The 18,976-nt window shown below is 47.0% G+C and overlaps 1 protein-coding gene and 1 long non-coding RNA gene across 6 annotated transcripts in view; one reads left to right on the top strand and one right to left on the bottom strand.

The window, feature by feature from the left end:
- Nucleotides 1-15,429, top strand: part of LOC140430505 (uncharacterized) — a 35,186-nt gene extending 19,757 nt beyond the window's left edge. For both annotated transcript variants that reach the window (XR_011949440.1, XR_011949441.1), the window contains one exon: nucleotides 14,767-15,429. This is a non-coding gene — a long non-coding RNA (uncharacterized lncRNA). The remainder of the gene's footprint in view (nucleotides 1-14,766) is intronic.
- piezo1 (piezo type mechanosensitive ion channel component 1 (Er blood group)) overlaps nucleotides 1-18,976 on the bottom strand; it is a 423,492-nt gene that overhangs the window by 334,089 nt on the left and 70,427 nt on the right. The window lies entirely within an intron of this gene.

Genomic DNA, 18,976 nt, shown 5'->3' with positions numbered 1-18,976 from the left:
GATTGTGCAACATCTCATAGAACCCCTACAGTACAGAAGCAGGCCATTCAGACCATCAATTCTGCACCGACCCTCTTAAAGAGCACCCTACATAGGCCCAAAGCCCACACTATCGCCATAACCCCACCTAGGGCCAATTTAACATTGCCAATCCACCTAATCTGCACACCTTTGAACTGTGGGAGGATCCGGAGCACCCAAAGGAAACCAGCGCTTCATGGGGAGGAAGTGCAATCTCCACACAGTAACCCGAGGTCGGAATCAAACCCGGCTCCCTGGCGATGCGTGGCAGTGGTGCCGCCCCATCAAATCTGCAAGGGATATAGCAATCTAGTCTGCACATTAATCTAATATATAGCAATCCTACCCAGCCTTGAAGCCATTAGTGAAGACCTACAAATGAGATCCACCTAATAGAAGCAATCAACAGAGGTAAATTATTTAAAAGAGGGGCTAATTGCAACCCCCAGATACTTGAACCCTAATGGGGACTACCTTAAAGAAAAATTGGCAAGGGGGTTTGTCTCTCAGCTCTCCCACTGGCATTGCCTCTACCTTTATACGGCAGTGGTGTGGTTAGCACTGTTGCCTCACAGAACCAGGGTCCCGGGTTCAATTCCAGCCTCGGGTGACTCTCTGTGTGGATTTGCACTTTCTCCCCATGTCTGCGTGGATTTCCTCCGGGTGCTCAGGTTTCTTACCACAGTCCAAAGACATGCAGGTTAGGTGGATTGGCCATGCTAAATTGCCCCTTTGTGAACAAAAAAAGATTAGGTGGGGTTACTGAGATATTATTTTGCCCAAGGTCAGAAGCCAAATGCACAATCCAAAGGTCTTTTGAATTGGAAGGGACACAAGTTAGTGGACAGTGTGCCCAGAGTTCTCAAGTAAAAGGTGGTAAACACCACAACTAGACATAACTTACTTTCAAATCCATGATACTGATAAATGTATTGGAATACCATGAACTGCACGTGTAGGGAGCACTCACCAGAGTGTTTCCAGTTAACCTTACAGACGAGGTAGAACAGAATGAGAAAAGCCATCAATGCTATTATTGACAAACCACTTGTAATCTGCTTCATCATCGAGCCTACCCCAATGATTTCAGCACCTGAAGAATATTCCTACAAAACCTTTCTTTGCCCTTCACCTAAAAACAAATCCGTCATGGCTGGGGTTGGGAACCCTTCTTAAAACTATTCATGGCCCCATCCGCAACTATGATTCTTTAAATGCAAAGTTAAGACAGCATCAATTGGGCTGTCATGCCTCCAACAACTGAACATGTTATAGACACCCCCATTTTAAGTGCAAGCAAAGGACTTCAGTGTCCCTCTTGAACTCAGCTCAATTGATTACCTGTCCTTGATTCCTCACAATATAATCTAAACAAATATTCTAGGTATCTGTGGCAAGTAATGCACCTCCAGATTCCCCTAAGCCTTTCCACCATCTACAGGGCACAAGTCAAGAGTGTGATGGAGTACACGTCTCTTGCCTGAATGAGTGCAGCTCCAATGACACTCAAGAAGGTTGACACCATTCAGGCCAAAGCAGGGCAGCAGACACAAAGGGACACCATCATCGACAAGTTCCCTCCAAATCACACACCATACTGAAGCTGTTCTTTCATTGCTGTTGGGTCACTACAACATGCAGATTGCAGATTTTGCGGTTCAAGGTGGCAACTCACCATCCCCTTCATGGGCATTTATGGATGGGCAAAAATGCCGGCTGTTCCAGCAATGCCCTTAGCCCATGAATGTTTTAAGATAAAGTTACATTATGCAAGGTGGAATGTTAACCTAAATTGATATATTTGTACATCTCGTCCAAGATCAAATGTTGTTGGAAATGTTTCAAACTAATTTTGCTGAAATTGTGATGCCTGAATGCATTTCTCAACGATCTTGAAGATTCTGTGAGTTGCTATCTACTGCTGCGTTTCACTTTCCTATCAAAGAGAATCTAGGTCAAATTTTATTTTTGATGCCTTTCTACAGACTTTTAAGTTATCCCCTGCAAAAGCAAAATTCTTTCCAGTAGGTCAGTGGGCAGTACGGTAGCACAATGGTTAGCACTGTGGCTTCACAGCACCAGGTTCGATTCCCCGCTGGGTCACTGTCTGTGCAGAGTCTATACGTTCTCCCCGTGTGTGCGTGGGTTTCCTCCGGGTGCTCTGGTTTCCTCCCACAGTCCAAAAACGTGCAGGTAGGTGGATTGGACATGCTAAATTGCCCTTAGTATCCAAAAAGGTTAGATGGGGTTATTGGGTTATGGGGATAGGGTGGAAGCAAAGGCTTAAAGTGGGTTGGTGCAGACACGATGGGCTGAATGGCCTCCTTCTGTACTGTATGTTCTATGTTTATTTGACACTGGAATCTACAATAGTTTTACCTGAAGCTCAGATTGCTTATTCTTTCTGGTTACCTATTTTTTTCCTGTAATCTAAAAACAAACAGGAAGAAAATGGCTAATTATACATAATTTGTTAAAAATCAAGCTACTAGGAAACAATTATTCCTTATGCGTGATCATTCATGGGATTGTTGACTTCCGGGTGCGGCGATGACCAGCTAAGTCGCACGTTTCGGCAGCTCCCGGTGGAACGGACTTTTGGGCTCTTGATAGGAGCCCCAACGGCAATTTTAACGGCTAGAAGCACTGTGCGGTAAACCAGAAGGGAATCCCCCCTGGAAACGGATGGAAAAAGGAGAGGGAAGTGGCCGGATTGCAGTGGATCCTTTGGAGCAGCGGCAAGGAAGGCAAGCAAAAACCAAGATGGCGTCGGAAGGTGGCAGTTTAACATGGGGCCCTGAACAACAAGAGTTTTTGAAATGTTGCGTGGAAGAACTTAAAAAGGAAATGAAGAAGGAGCTGTTGGCCCCGATATTACAGGCGATCGAAGGGCTAAAGGATGAGCAAAAGACCCAGGAGCGGGAGCTTCGGGTCGTGAAGGCAAAGGCTGCCGAGAACGAGGATGATATACAGGGCCTGGTGGTGAAGACGGAGATGCACGAGGCACACCATAAACGATGTGTGGAAAGACTGGAGGTGCTGGAGAATAACGCGAGGAGGAATAATTTAAGGATTCTTGGTCTTCCTGAAGGTGCAGAAGGAGCAGACGTCGGGACATATGTGAGCACGATGCTGCACTCGTTAATGGGAGCGGAGGCCCCGGCGGGTCCGCTGGAGGTGGAGGGAGCATACCGAGTGATGGCGCGAGGACTGAGAGCAGGAGAAATTCCTAGAGCCATAGTGGTGAGATTCCTCCGTTTTAAGGACAAAGAGATGGTCCTTAGATGGGCAAAGAAAACTCGGAGCAGTAGGTGGGAGAACGCGGTGATCCGCGTATATCAAGACTGGAGTGCGGAGGTGGCGAGAAGGAGGGCGAGCTTTAATCGGGCCAAGGCTGTGCTTCACAAAAAGAAGATAAAATTTGGAATGCTGCAACCGGCAAGACTGTGGGTCACATATCAAGGGAGGCACCACTACTTTGAGACGGCGGATGAGGCGTGGACTTTTATTGTGGAAGAAAAACTGGAATAAGCGGGTTATTAAAAAAGAACGTTTGAAACAAAGTGGTGGGGCGAGTATGGGGGGCGAAAAGGGGGGGAAAGGTGAGTTTTATGTTATTAATCCTGCGATGCGGTAACTTTTCTCTCTTCCACAGGTGGTGGTGGAGGGAGGAAGGGAGGTGGAGGAGATGGGGCGTTGGCCATGGGGGGCGGGGCCAAAAGGGCAGCGCGGGCTTTGTTCCCGCGCTATGATAATCATGGCGGGAATAGGGAAGCAGGAAGGAGGGGGCGTCGCACGGTGCGAGCCGAGGTCACGGGGGGAAGCCGAGGTCGGCCAGAGTTTGCGGACTTCTGGGAGCAACATGGGGGGTGTAGCTACGCTAGTGGGGGATCTAGCGGGGGGGGGGGGGGGGGGGGAGTTACTGGGTTGCTGCTGCTGGGGAGAGGGGGGAGCCGGAATGGGGTGGGGTGGGCGGGGGGGCACCGCCTGGGGGGGGGACACATCTGCGTGGGAACCGGGTGAGGAGCTGGAAAAAGGGGATGGCTAATCGGCAAGGGGGGGGGTAAAAAGCCCCCCAACCCGGTTGATCACGTGGAATGTGAGAGGGCAGAACGGGCCGATAAAGAGGGCACGAGTACTCGCACACCTTAAGGAACGTAAGGCAGACGTGGTTATGTTACAAGAGACGCACTTGAAACTTATAGACCAGGTTAGACTACGCAAAGGATGGGTGGGGCAGGTGTTTCATTCGGGGCTAGATGCGAAAAACAGTGGGGTGGCTATACTAGTGGGGAAGCGGGTTATGTTTGAGGCAAAGACCATAGTGGCGGATAGCGGGGGCAGATAAGTGATGGTGGGTGGCAAATTACAGGGGGAGGCGGTGGTCTTGGTAAACGTATATGCCCCGAACTGGGATGATGCCAATTTTATGAGGCGCATGCTAGGACGCATCCCGGACCTAGAGGTGGGAAAGTTGGTAATGGGGGGAGATTTTAATACGGTGCTGGAGCCAGGGCTGGACAGGTCGAGATCCAGGACTGGAAGGAGGCCGACTGCAGCCAAGGTGCTTAAAGATTTTATGGAGCAGATGGGAGGAGTAGACCCGTGGAGATTTAGCAGACCTAGGAGTAAGGAGTTTTCGTTTTTCTCCTATGTCCATAAAGTCTACTCGCGAATAGACTTTTTTGTTTTGGGAAGTGCGTTGATCCCGAAGGTGAGGGGGACGGAGTATACGGCTATAGCCATTTCGGATCACGCTCCACATTGGGTAGACTTGGAGATAGGGGAGGAAACAGAAGGGCGTCCACCCTGGAGAATGGACATGGGACTAATGGCAGATGAAGGGGTGTGTCTAAGGGTGAGGGGGTGCATTGAAAAATACTTGGAACTCAATGATAACGGGGAGGTCCAGGTGGGAGTGGTCTGGGAGGCGCTGAAGGCAGTGGTTAGAGGGGAGCTGATATCAATAAGGGCACATAAAGGAAAGCAGGAGAGTAGGGAACGGGAGCGGTTGCTGCAAGAACTTCTGAGGGTGGACAGGCAATATGCGGAGGCATCGGAGGAGGGACTGTACAGGGAAAGGCAAGGGTTACACGTAGAATTTGACTTGCTGACAACGGGTACTGCAGAAGTACAGTGGAGGAAGGCACAGGGTGTACAGTATGGAGTATGGGGAGAAGGCGAGCAGGTTGCTGGCCCATCAATTGAGGAAAAGGGGAGCAGCGAGGGAAATAGGGGGAGTGAGGGATGAGGAAGGAGAGATAGAGCGGGGAGCGGAGAGAGTGAATGGAGTGTTCAAGGCATTCTATAAAAGATTATACGAAGCTCGGCCCCCGGATGGGAAGGAGAGAATGATGTGCTTCCTGGACTGGCTGGAATTTCCGAAGGTGGAGGGGCAGGAGAGGGTGGGACTGGGAGCACAGATCGAGATAGAGGAAGTAGTGAAAGGAATTAGGAGTATGCAGGCGGGGAAGGCTCCGGGACCGGATGGATTTCCAGTCGAATTTTATAGGAAATATGTGGACTTGCTTGCCCCGATACTGATGAGAGCCTTTAATGAGGCGAAGGAAAGGGGACAGCTGCCCCCGACTATGTCGGAGGCAACGATATCGCTTCTCCTAAAGAAGGAAAAAGACCCGCTGCAATGCGGGTCCTATAGACCTATTTCCCTCCTAAATGTAGACGCTAAGATTCTGGCCACGGTAATGGCAATGAGGATAGAGAATTGTGTCCCGGGGGTAGTCCATGAGGACCAAACTGGGTTTGTGAAGGGGAGACAGCTGAATACGAATATACGGAGGCTGCTAGGGGTAATGATGATGCCCCCACCAGAGGGGGAAGCGGAGATAGTGGTGGCGATGGATGCCGAGAAAGCATTTGATAGAGTGGAGTGGGATTATTTGTGGGAGGTGTTGAGGAGATTTGGCTTTGGAGATGAGTATATTAGATGGGTACAGCTGCTGTATAGGGCCCCGATGGCGAGCGTGGTCACGAATGGACGGGGGTCTGCGTATTTTCGGCTCCATAGAGGGACGAGGCAGGGATGTCCTCTGTCCCCATTATTGTTTGCACTGGCGATTGAGCCCCTGGCAATAGCATTGAGGGGTTCCAGGAAGTGGAGGGGAGTACTCAGGGGAGGAGGGGAACACCGGGTATCTCTTTATGCGGACGATTTATTGGTGTATGTGGCGGACCCGGCGGAGGGGATGCCAGAGATAATGCGGATACTTGGGGAATTTGGAGAATTTTCAGGATATAAGCTGAACATGGGGAAAAGTGAGCTGTTTGTGGTGTATCCAGGGGAGCAGAGCAGAGAAATAGAGGACTTACCGCTGAGGAAGGTAACAAGGGACTTTCGCTACTTGGGGATCCAGATAGCCAAGAATTGGGGTACATTGCATAGGTTAAACTTAACGCGGTTGGTGGAACAGATGGAGGAGGTCTTCAAGAGTTGGGACATGGTATCCCTGTCACTGGCAGGGAGGGTACAAGCGGTTAAAATGGTGGTCCTCCCGAGATTCCTCTTTGTGTTTCAGTGCCTCCCGGTGGTGATCACGAAGGCTTTTTTCAAAAGGATTGAGAAGAGTATCATGAGTTTTGTGTGGGCCGGGAAGACCCCGAGAGTGAGGAAGGGATTTTTGCAGCGTAGTAGGGATAGGGGGGGGCTGGCGCTACCGAGCCTGAGTGAGTACTACTGGGCCGCCAACATCTCAATGGTATGTAAGTGGATGGGAGAAGAGGAGGGAGCGGCGTGGAAGAGATTGGAGAAGGCGTCCTGTAGGGGGACTTGCCTACAAGCCATGGTGACGGCGCCGTTGCCGTTCTCACCGAAGAAATATACCACAAGCCCGGTGGTGGTGGCTACTCTGAAAATTTGGGGGCAATGGAGACGGCATAGGGGAAAGACGGGAGCCTCGGTGTGGTCCCCGATAAGAAATAATCATAGGTTTGCTCCGGGGAGAATGGATGGGGGATTTGGAACATGGCAAAGAGCAGGAGTAACACAATTGAGAGATCGGTTTGTAGATGGGACGTTTGCAAGTCTGGGAGCGCTGACCGAAAAATATGGGTTGCCCCAAGGGAATGCAGTATATGGAACTGAGGGCTTTTACGAGGCAACAGGTGAGGGAATTCCCGCAGCTCCCGACGCAGGAGGTGCAGGACAGAGTGATCTCAAAGACATTGGTGGGGGACGGTAAGGTGTCAGACATATATAGGGAGATGAGAGACGAGGGGAAGATTATGGTAGACGAGCTGAAAGGGAAATGGGAAGAAGAGCTGGGGGAGGAGATTGAGGAGGGGCTGTGGGCTGATGCCCTAAGTAGGGTAAACTCATCGTCCTCGTGTGCCAGGCTAAGCCTGATACAATTTAAGGTGTTACACAGGGCGCATATGACTGGAACACGGCTTAGCAAATTTTTTGGAGTAGAGGATAGGTGTGCAAGATGCTCGAAAAGCCCAGCGAATCACACCCACATGTTCTGGTCATGTCCGGCACTACAGGGGTTTTGGGTGGGGGTGACAAAGGTGCTTTCGAAGGTAGTGGGGGTCCAGGTCGAACCAAGCTGGGGGTTGGCTATATTTGGGGTTGCAGAAGAGCCGGGAGTGCAGGAGGCGAGAGAGGCTGATGTTTTGGCCTTTGCGTCCCTAGTAGCCCGGCGCAGGATACTGTTGATGTGGAAGGAAGCCAAGCCCCCGGGTGTGGAGACCTGGATAAATGACATGGCAGGGTTTATAAAGCAGGAACGGATTAAGTTCGTCCTAAGGGGATCGGCTCAAGGGTTCACCAGGCGGTGGCAACCGTTCGTCGAATACCTCACAGAAAGATAGAGGGAATGGAAAAGAAGAAGACAGCAGCAGCAGCCCGGGGGGAGGGGGGGGGGGGGGGGTGGAGGAACCAGAGGGATTCTCAGGGATGTTAATATATAAGTATAATATGTATAGGTTGTTATAGATAATTGTATATTGGACTGTTAAAACATATTTTTGGAGAATATTTATCTGGGACAAGGCAGTTGCCATTTAGTTTTGTTTTTGTTAATATATTATTTATTTCTTGTTTATAAAACTGGCCATTGTTATTTATATTGTTATATTACTGTGTAAAGGATACACAATGTACTGTGATGGTTGGCCAAAAATTTTCAATAAAATATTTTTTTTTTTAAATTCATGGGATTGTTGACAGTATTCATTTGTGCTTTAAATCCCACATGAATGCGCATAATAAGAGTATGTCATTCAGGATAGCACATTTTACATAGTAAGGCGCAAGTCATTTCCGATAACAAAAACTTTGACATTGAGTTAGTACATCCCTATCATAAGCAAAAACTATCACTTTTCCAACCTGACTTTATTTTAGAAATAATATCTAGCCCATTTTTAAAATGTTTAAGGGGGCATTCTCAGGCCCTTCTGGACACTTTATAAATTTAAGCCAGGTTTTTGTGATGTTTTGGCATTTTGCTACATTGCCAATTTCTAAAATCAGTCAGATGAGCGTGCATGCACAGAACTGATTGTCAGAGTCAGATTCGCAACCAGACAGTATAAATCAGATCTTTAACTGCAGAGCCAAGGTGACGGATTACAGTACAGCACAAATATAGCTCCCATAGATAACAAAAATTACTTGAAATATAAACATTGTAAAGAATAAAATGAGGAAGAAACTGTAAGATGTAAAAAGACAGAAAACCCTATTAAAAATTGGATGCCTTTGATCAAAGTGAACTTCTGTGCAATAAAGAAATCCACAGATTTAGTAGGATACTGCTTTTCACATTTATTTTTTAAAGTTGCACATATTTTCCTACTGTTTAGTCCAATTCTAGTGAAAGCTCAATACTGGAATCGTTGACAGATCAGGGCTAAAACAGCAATGTTCCAGGATTCCGTTCCCCCAAAGGATATTCTGAACAGGATTTGTTGCAGGGAAAAAAATCTGTTCAATCTTAAGTGGTCCATTTTACACACAAGGATCCAAGTCATTTCCGATAACAATCAAGAATATTGGAATCCGATTTCACAGCATAAACTAACTGTTTGTAAACTCCATATAACTGTGGCTATTTGAGAAGGAGTAACTGTAAAGTGAATTCATCTGAGAAAGTTACCAGTAAAGATGGACAAAGACCTGCATAAGTTACACTTTGAACTTAATGAGTGAATGAGAAAACCAGGAGCGTGGCACAGCTGGTAGATGTCGGGTGAAGCCTCCCCCACAGGCTTCCGCCAGTATGCCTCGCCAGATCTACCCAGATCTCACGAGGCGACCGAATCAGGATCCTGCCATAATGGGCGTGACCAAGCCACGCGCGCTTAAGTCGGTTTTAAACCGGCTTCAGCGAGCTCACCCGAGATCTACAGGCCTTCCGGGATCTACCAGCCTTCCCCAGCGAGGCGTCATTCAGTACTGGGCCACACAAACATGGACCAGGCAGAATGGTGCCTGGGTGGTCTCCCAGGCCATTGGAGGCCCTTGGGTGGTCAGGGCCACTGTATGGTGGCTCCAGGCCCTCCCATGTGTTTAAAATTCACTCAGTAAGTTTAAAGGGTAACTTATGCAGGCCTTTGTCCAACTTTACAAGTTACTTTCTCAGATGACGGACCGAATGGCACTGCAAAGCCGGCAGGAAAACCGCCAGGTTGGCGGTGCCAGAATGGCACTGCCAAGGGTCAGGACCCAAGGAGGGGCATGCCCATAAAAGGAGGGTGGAGGGGGAGGAAATGAAGAGTAGGTGGGGTGGGCAGGCAAGCAGGGACAACTGAGAGGTTGGGGGCTGCCTGTAAGTGGGCATGGGGAGGGGCCTGAAGAGGAGGGCCTGAAGAGGGGGGCCCTCAGGGACCAATAGCATTGTGTCCTCACTTGGGGGGGGGGGGGGGGGTAATGCCCATGTGGGGGCTGTAACATTGCCCATGGGTGGGGGGACCCTCAAGCTCACTTAGAGATCGGGGCACCCTTTCAAACATGGTGCCCCGATCTCCGAGGAGCCGGCCTGGCCAGCACGATCAGCTCCCCCCAGCTCCCCAGTAATGAAAATACTTCTAAGTGTGGGCTAAACCAGCAAGAAACTTCCCAGGGCCCAAAAAAGTGACTCAGTGTCATTAGATAGCGGTGGGGAACTCCCAGCGCAGCCCGCCACAAATTACATTTTGAAACCTTTCTGTTAGTTTGTGTCCACAATGTTAATACAACTATCTCTTGTTTCAAATGTAAATTTATGAATATGCTGAAATAATGGTACTGAACATGTACCAATCAACAGATGAACAGGAATCTTGGCACCTGTCGAACATACATGTTTGAGGAAGATTTATTAATGGCAAAAGGCTGAGTTTCCAATTCTTTCTTTGAACATGCACATTTTCCAAATCTGCAAAACTCATTGAAACTTAAATTCTGTGGCCATAGTTAAACCAGTGTTGTGCAAACTTCAATAAATAAGTAAGCACACTTAATTTCTCCCTGACAAAACTACTAATAATAATGCAAAACACACCTCTTAACAATACAATTCACAATGTAATTTCTCAATTACCGGATTTGAAAGGATACAGGTGTCCATTGTCACCTCATTGGATCACAAATTTGCATCAAATGTATCAAGATATGAGGAACAGTATCATTATGTTATTGGACTGGTAATATGGATGCCTTAGCTAATGATCTGGAGAGGAGACCCCACCGTGGCAGTTGAATAATTTAAATTCAGTTAATGGAATAAATGTGGAATAAAAAATCAGTGTTAGTAATGGTAACCATTTGACTACCTGTTTGTTGCATAAATCCGATAGATTCTCGAACATCCTTTAGCGAGGGAAATCTGGGGCTGGATTCCCAGTTTTTGAGACAAAGTCGCCACACCGTCGTGAAAACAGTGGTCTTTTACGTCAGGAAAACTGGAGTCAAAAGGCCCCAGATTCACCGTTTTGCTGGGGGCTAGCAGGGAGCCATCGTAAAGCTCACAGCTCTAGCTGCCGATTCGGCCCCTGCACCTCCGGTTCAGAGGCCGCACATGTGCACGCCGGCGGCCTGCAGTGGCCGCGCCATGCTCCATGGCGGACTCAGCCCGCGGACCTGGACCGGCAAAGTAGTGTTGATGGTGCCATTTCCTTGTGAACGCCGTCAGTGTCCCTGTGCTTAAGGAACCAAGAAGTCATCAGGAGGTGTTCAAATGGTCAAATCACTTCGTTGTCTTATTTGGACTCTTTTTTTCGATGCTTGTGGTAGCGATTCTTGATGACATCTTTCCTGTCTGACCTGGTGTCTGTGTTTGCGGTATTGATAGCGTATGTCAGCTGCCTTGAAAGCTGGTCTGCTTGTTTGTAGTGGAGCAAACGTGAATTTGTAAGATGCGTTATCATGCCATGGTATGTCTGCACACTTGCCATTGTCTTGAGCTGTGCTGTTACACATTATCCTGCATTTGCAGAGTTGTACCATGTCGTACCAGTCATTGTTCCATTGTTGTTGTTTTTGTCATGCTTGTTGTTGACATTGGTGCCTTTGGTACGCTTCTTGTTGGTGCATTTGTTGTTGTTTATGTAGGTTTTGTTGTTGTGCTTGTTGCACTCAATGACCGAGTGGAGAATTCGAGTCCTTCACAAAGTTACTTGTGTCAGTGTCCTTTGTAGCATCTGCTGTTTCATTGAGCATGCCGTCTCTGATTCCTCGGTGCTCTCCGTCTGGAGTCATGTCCGGTTCACTTGAATCATCTTTGGCTTGTCAATGCTCCCCGTCTGGAGCCCTTTCTGGTTCAGCTGAATCACCTTTGGTTTCTTGATATTCCCCGTCTGGAGTCATTTCAGGTTCTTGTGGAGAGGCTCGAGTAGATGAGGTTTGAATTAACGTAGAGTCACTGGAGTCACTAGTAGCCTCACTTTGATTGTCGAGTGCCTCTGTACATACCAGCTTGAGATCTGTCAGTCTCCTTGTGATGTTTCATATCTTGTATGGGAATTGTGATGCCTTTGTCACTTGTCACACATACAGTGGGTAAGACCTTCAATGTCTTCTTGTCGGTTAGATGAGCTGGGTAGACTATCAGAGTCTTCTTCTGGTGGCTCAAATAATCTGGGTAGACTGTCATAGTCTTTTCGTTGTTCATGTGAGCGTGATAGACTCTCATAGTCGTCTTGCTGTGCACTTGAGCGTGGCAGACTTGCATCGTCTACTGCTGGTTGCTCAGATAAGGTTGCTAGACCTTGTTCATGCAAGGACTGCGCTCTGGAGTCTTGCGTTGCTCCCATTGTGGAGTCTGTCAACGAGCTCGCTGCGGAGGCTTGTATCGCTCTCTCTGTGGAGTCTGGCATTGTTCCTTGTGTGGAGTCATGCAGTGGTCTTGCTGTGGAGTCGATCTGTGCGCTCTCAATGGAGTCGTGCAGTGGTCTCGCTGTGGAGTCTTTCTGTGTTCTCTGTGTGGAGACGTGCAGTGGTCTCGCTGTGGAGTCTGTCATCGCTTTCTGTGTGGAGTCGGGGACTCTTTGTGGTGCGTGGACCACTCGTGTGGCGTCAGGCCGCAGCAGAATCCGGTACTCATGGATCAGGATGTCATCTATGCTGGGCTGAGGATCCTCAAATCCAAAGAACTCGTCCATGACTGTGTCGGATGGTTCAATGTACAACACATCTCGGATTTGGTACTGAGGTCGCCACGTCCAATGATGAAATCATCATCTGAGTCGTAGTCTTCAAGTGCTAAATCATCTCTTAGGACGGTGCTAACTGCTTGTTGCAGGGTTCTGCAGAGATTACTTTCAGCTACTGGTCAAAGTTCAGGCATTGTGCTGTCGTTCCAGGTGAAAGAATTGTGCTTTCTGGCTTTATAACATTTTTTCACTATTTTGGGACATTTCCCCTTTAAGTGGGCATGGTCCAGGCCTCTGACGTCATGATGCTTGTGATGTAGAGCGTAGGAAAGGATTGCACATGCGCAAATTGCTTTTCCTTTCCTGTGCGCTCTTTGCCAACTGCGCATGCGCGGCTTCTCGCGCATGCGCAAAACACTGTTTTGCCGGTTTGCGTCTTCTGGGGAACTGCGCATGTGCGGCTCCTTTTGCAAGATGGCTGCCAATCAAAACTGCTGTTAGCCTCTGCTGCAAGCCTACCTTTGCCTCGTGGTGAGTATAGGCTCCAGTTTCATCGATTTGTTTTGTGTTTACCTCGCAGCAGTTTTCAAACTTGTCCAGGACTGTCTGGAAGTCCCGCTTGTCCTGCCCTTTGGAGTACTTGAAGGAGTTGAGGATTTCTGATGCACTTTCACCCGCAATGGTGAGTAGAAGATCTATCTTCTCAGCATCGGCCACGCCATCTAGGTCGGATGCTACCATGTAAATCTCAAATCTCTGCTGAATGCACGCCAGTTGGCACTGAGATTGCCATGGTACCGGAGCTGCTGAGGAACTGGAATTTCAATCGTCTTGCCTGGGTGCTGTTACTGGTAGTCACGGATCTTGCAGATATGAACTGTATAGATTCAACAGGAACTACTGGTACCATGATATGTTATGCACTCTGGGGTAACACAGGCTGTAACTTGATGCAGCTTTGACCAAAAGATACTCCAGACATTGAAGTAAGTTCAATGTGATTTATTGAACCATTAGCACAGTTCTCTATGAGTTTGACTCTCCTGCTGATCTTGTTATAGTAACTCAGTCTAACTAACCAGTCTGCGCTAAGCCACGTGGTGGGTGTGATGCTTCTGATCTGCCCCTGTCCCTCTCTCCAAGTGTCGCCTGTGGAAAGAGAAAGAGCATGCGTGCCCTGTCCTTTTATATATGGGTTGTGTAAATGCCCCCTTGTGGTAGTGTCACCTCTGGGTGTCTTGACTGCTCATTGGTTGTGTTCTATTCTAAGTGTTCATTAGCTGTATGTCTGCATATCATGACACCTCCGGTGCTTCCTCTAGTGTTTACTTAGTTGTAGTGTATTTACATGAACCCCTTGTGTATATACAATGATGCATATCACCACATTTATCTCAGATCTGTCTAAAGGCTTGGACCAGAAACATTAACCCCTCTTTCCAGCGGGTGCTGTACTGGTGCTGCAGCCTCAGCACTTTTCTGTTTGCAATGATTTGGTCCTCTGAAACATTGTGGAAACAAAGCATCTGGATTCATGCTCACAATTTCCTACATTGTGATATGTTTATCAAGATATTTTTCAGAATAGTCAATACAATTTATGGGCAGCACGGTAGCACAAGTGGATAGCACTGTGGCTTCACAGCGCCAGGGTCCCAGGTTCGATTCCCCGCTGGGTCACTGTCTGTGCGGAGTCTGCACGTTCTCCCCGTGTCTGCGTGGGTTTCCTCCCACAGTCCAAAGACATGCAGGTTAGGCTGGATTGGCCATGGTAAATTGCCCTTAGTGACCAAAAAGGTTAGGAGGGGTTATTGGGTTACGGGGATAGGGTGGAAGTGAGGGCTTAAGTGAGTCGGTGCAGACTCGATGGGCAAATGGCCTCCTTCTACCCTGTATGCTCTATGAACAACCCGAAACAATCAAACAGAAAAAAGGCACAACCCAAAAAAAGGGGTAACAACACACACCAAATTAATTTAAATACTAAAACTAACCTAAACACCCGCACAACTGATGGTGACCAACTCCTTAAAAACAAAAAGAAATAACTGGTCACCATTTTAGATAGAACTTCTCCACCTACATTGTGATGATATGTTTATTAAGATATTTTTCATATCTGATGCTAAACTTGACTTTCTCCAAATGCAGAAATGACATTAAGTCACCCAGCCAAGCAGAGGCACCAGGCAGAATGTGAGACCTCCACCCAAGAAATATTCACCTCCGGGCTGTCAATGAGCCAAAGACAAGGACATCTGTCTTTACCCCAGATTGTATCATCGGAGAATCCGACACCCCAACTATGGTCACCTGCAAACATAGATCCAAATCTACATGGAGGATCTCCAACATGGTGTTAAAGAACGATGCCCAGAAGCCTACAAGTTTGGGACAGGACCATATGGCTAGCCGGCCCGAGAGAACAGCGCTCACACCTATCCTCAACACCAAGGCAGAACCCGGTCAACCCTGCCCTGGTCAAGTGTGTCCAAAGCAATACCTTGAACTGAATCAAGCTCAACCGAGCACATGAAGACATGAAGGTGACCCTGTGAAGGGCCTCACTCCACACCTCACCATTAATAATGATACCCAATTCACCCTCCCATACATTGTGATTTTCAAACTTTAAATATGCTGTTAAGGGGTTGCAGAACAAAGGCTGGATGATAAACCACTATCCTGGGATGTACGGACTTTCAGACTCTGTCAAATCATGAAGCTCCACACACATCGAGACTCCCTGAATTGTGCAAACCAGCCTGGATGCCCAGGAAAATATTAAATGGTTTCAGTGTATTAACCATACAAGTCCAAATTGCCCGCTTTTGTTTCCTTGGGGATAACTACACCATATGTCATGCACTTAACCACATTTTCCATGAAGGCCCCTTTTGAATTCTAACTCTGTCTTCCCATCTCAGCTGAAGGGATGATGAAAACAGGTTTCATTGCTAAAGTGTTCGACTTATGGAAAACATTTACATTTATTCAGTTCTTTCATGGTCTCAAAATATCCCAACGCAGTTCACAGCCAATAAGTTAGAGTCATAGAGTTTTACAGCACAAAAAGAGGCCCTTCAGACCATTGTCTGTGCCAGCCACCATGCACCTATCTATTTTTATCCCATTTTCCAGAACTTGGTCCGTAGCCGAGTATGCTGTGCCTCTTCAAGTGTTCATCCAAATGCTTCTTAAATGTTGCGAAGGTTCCTGCCTCTACCACCCTTTCAGGAAGTGGGTTCCAGATTCCCATCACCCGATAGGTGCAAAGGATTTTCCTCAAATTCACTCTAAACTTCCTGCCCCTTACCTTCAATCACTTGTCGTTGACCCCAGTACTAAGGGGAAAGGTTTCTTCCATCTACTCCATCCCTGTCCCTCAAAGCTTTGTACACCTCAATCATGTCCCCCGTCAGCTGTCTCTGCTCGAAGGACGGCAACCCCAACCAGACCAGCCTCTTTTCATAGCTGAAATGTTCCAGCCCAGGCAACATTCTGGTATGTCTCCTCTGCACCCCCTCTAGTGCAATCACATCCGTCCTATAATGTGGTGACCCGAGTCACACACCGTACTCCAGCTGTGGCCTAACCAGCATTCTATACAGCTCCATCATAAGCTTCCTGCTCTTATATTGTACGCCTCAACTAACAGTTACTTGGGATGTGTAGTCCCGGTCGTGTAGGCTACCGCAGCAGCCAAAATGCACATAACGAGGGCTGGGATTTTACAGCCCCCCCCCCCCCCCCCCCCCCAACCCACCCCCCACCCCCACTTTTCCGGTCCCAATGAGATCTATGGCATTTTGTATGGCTCGCCCATCCCACTGCCAGGGAACCCGCCACAGGGGGGTGGCCTCCAGAAGATCCCACTGGCTGGAAAGTCCCACCCAGGTCTCACAGAGCAATGAGATAATGGTGGATGAGTCAGTGGATAAATGTTACCTGGGAAATTTGGAGAAATGACCTGTCCTCCTTCAAATGCTGCAGTGAGATCATTTGCATTCACTTAGCCGACCAGACCACGTAGCTCAACACATCTCCGGAATACTGACACCTCTGACTGCAGCAATCTCACAGCACTGCACTGCATTATTGATTGATAAACGGGTAAACGGATGGCGTAGCACTGACCTGCCACATCCAACCTTAATCCCCGAACCATGCCAAGGTAGCCAATTTCCGACAGAATGGGAGGCATGGCACTATCGATAATCGAGTCTTTCTTAAATCTAGGCTGAGGCAAGAAGAATAATACTGAGTGTTGTTGTCTGCTATGTTATGGGCCACGGTTTAGAGAACATCAAAGTATATCATGGAGTTCACCTGACCTACAACTGTTTATAGATTTTGGTTATGAGGAGCACAAGGGCCTACTCTTCAGGTGTTATTCAACAGAGGTCTTAAACACCTTTAAACAAAATAAAGTTTATTCTACGAATTCAGTTAACATTTTATAAACACCCACAATAAGCATTTTTATCAACTATAAACACAAATACCCCCACAGCTACTGTACTCTATATTTAACTCTTAATAACTTCCCTTTACTGTTTCACTCAATTAACAACATCCATAAACCAGACAAAAACCCTTATACCCAAACCTGTAGGTTTGAATTCTTTCCAGAAAAAAATTATCACTTTTAACATATCAAGTGATCTGGACACTTTTAAAATGCAGAGAGAGACACGCAAGTCTTCTCTGTCTTTATCCAGCTTCCAAAAGTCTAAACCGAAAGTAAAACTCAAAGCCACAGCCCAGCTCCCAGCTCAAAACGAAAGTAAAAATGAGAGCCACAGCCCAGCTCCACCCACACAATGATATCACTGAAGATATTTAATAAACACACATTTCTTAAAGGGACATTTCCATGACAGCTACAATAAGATAACTCCTTTTCCTCTGATAAAGGCAACTGGAAAAAAAATCACAATGAAATAATATGTTGCCGGCATCAAAACAAGACGTTGTTTCCATTTCCATGGAGAGTGCTAATATTTAGCCATTCTTTATTTCTTGTATTTTCATGTTTTGCTCCTTAAATGGCACTCTAGTTTATTGGGGAACAAAGCTCTCGGGTGCAGCTTTGATGAATTTTCCCTCTAGTTTCCTCCTTTCATAAAAGTCAGATATAGATAGTTGCCTACAGCCCTCGCTAGTTTGATCTAATGAGAATTATCTCAAGCTCCCAAATCAACGCAGACTGCTAAAAACATCAGAGATTAATCTTCCTCCTCCGCACCTTCCCCCCACTTCAGACCGATGATTCAAGTGCAAGATCACCAGGCCACATAGATCCAAACTCAGTCCTCCAGTTCAAAACCTTCTCCACCAGGCTGCCAAATAGGAAAACGTAAAGACCATTAATATTTCTGTAGTGCTCGCCATCGACAATAAATAAGGGTTAAACCTCTGGCAGGCACTGATAATGTTCGCAAGTGTAAAAGAACATTATGAAGACAAACATGTTTGAACAGCTGACTTACCCATTATAAAGTTAATTTTTTCTCACACCCAGAATAAAATCCAAACTGACCTTTACTCTAACTAGACAGTAACACTCATTGCTGGCACCAAAATAAATAACATTTATGCCAAGAATGCTATGCAGTTTAAATGAATCACTTCCTTTGGAAAAACAATACCCACTGCATGAAATTTAATTAAAATATCAGGGAGCTATCCATTAAATGCAACATTCAATCTTATCATAGAAAGACTATTTGGTCAGATAAAATTGCTGAGGTTCGTGATACATTTTGGAGTATAAATAAATATAACCAACTACTGTGAGCAAGAGAATGGGGCAACTTTGATCAGTGAAGGGATTTCACTTTCATTTCCATTCTCTGTAAAAGTTCTTGGTGGTTAGAAGAGGACACCAGTACTGATTGAAATGTACAGAAACAGAACCAGAATGGAAATAAAATCAGAACCATCCCGTTTCCCAGGTCTGCTTCTATCAGGATGGGAGCACAGAGTCAGTGCCGTGCCGAGTGGGTCCTGCATTTTCGTTGAACTCAGGATTGTAAGCCACCACTTAAAGTGGGCGTGAAAAATTTCAAGAGGAGTGTAGAGTTCTCGCAGCAAGCATCACTTAACCAACAGTGTGTTAACATCAGGTTAACTGAGTTTTGACCTAATGTGGCGGGAGAAAATTGGTTGCCATGTTTGCATAACAACAGTAACCATACTTTAAAATGAATTCAATAGTTGTGAAATACTTTGGCACATCCTGAGAGCACAAAACCTAAACTTCTACTAAACTCAATTGTTCCTACCAAAGGATAAACTGGCTCATTTAATCAATAACACCGAGCACACTGATCAAACGTCTTGTGTTCCCTTTACTTTG

This window comes from Scyliorhinus torazame, chromosome 10 (genome assembly GCF_047496885.1).
Source record: "Scyliorhinus torazame isolate Kashiwa2021f chromosome 10, sScyTor2.1, whole genome shotgun sequence".
Classification (NCBI taxonomy): Eukaryota; Metazoa; Chordata; class Chondrichthyes; order Carcharhiniformes; family Scyliorhinidae; genus Scyliorhinus; species Scyliorhinus torazame.
Note: the sequence above shows the minus strand (reverse complement) of the source record. Positions and strands in the feature narration are given on the sequence as shown.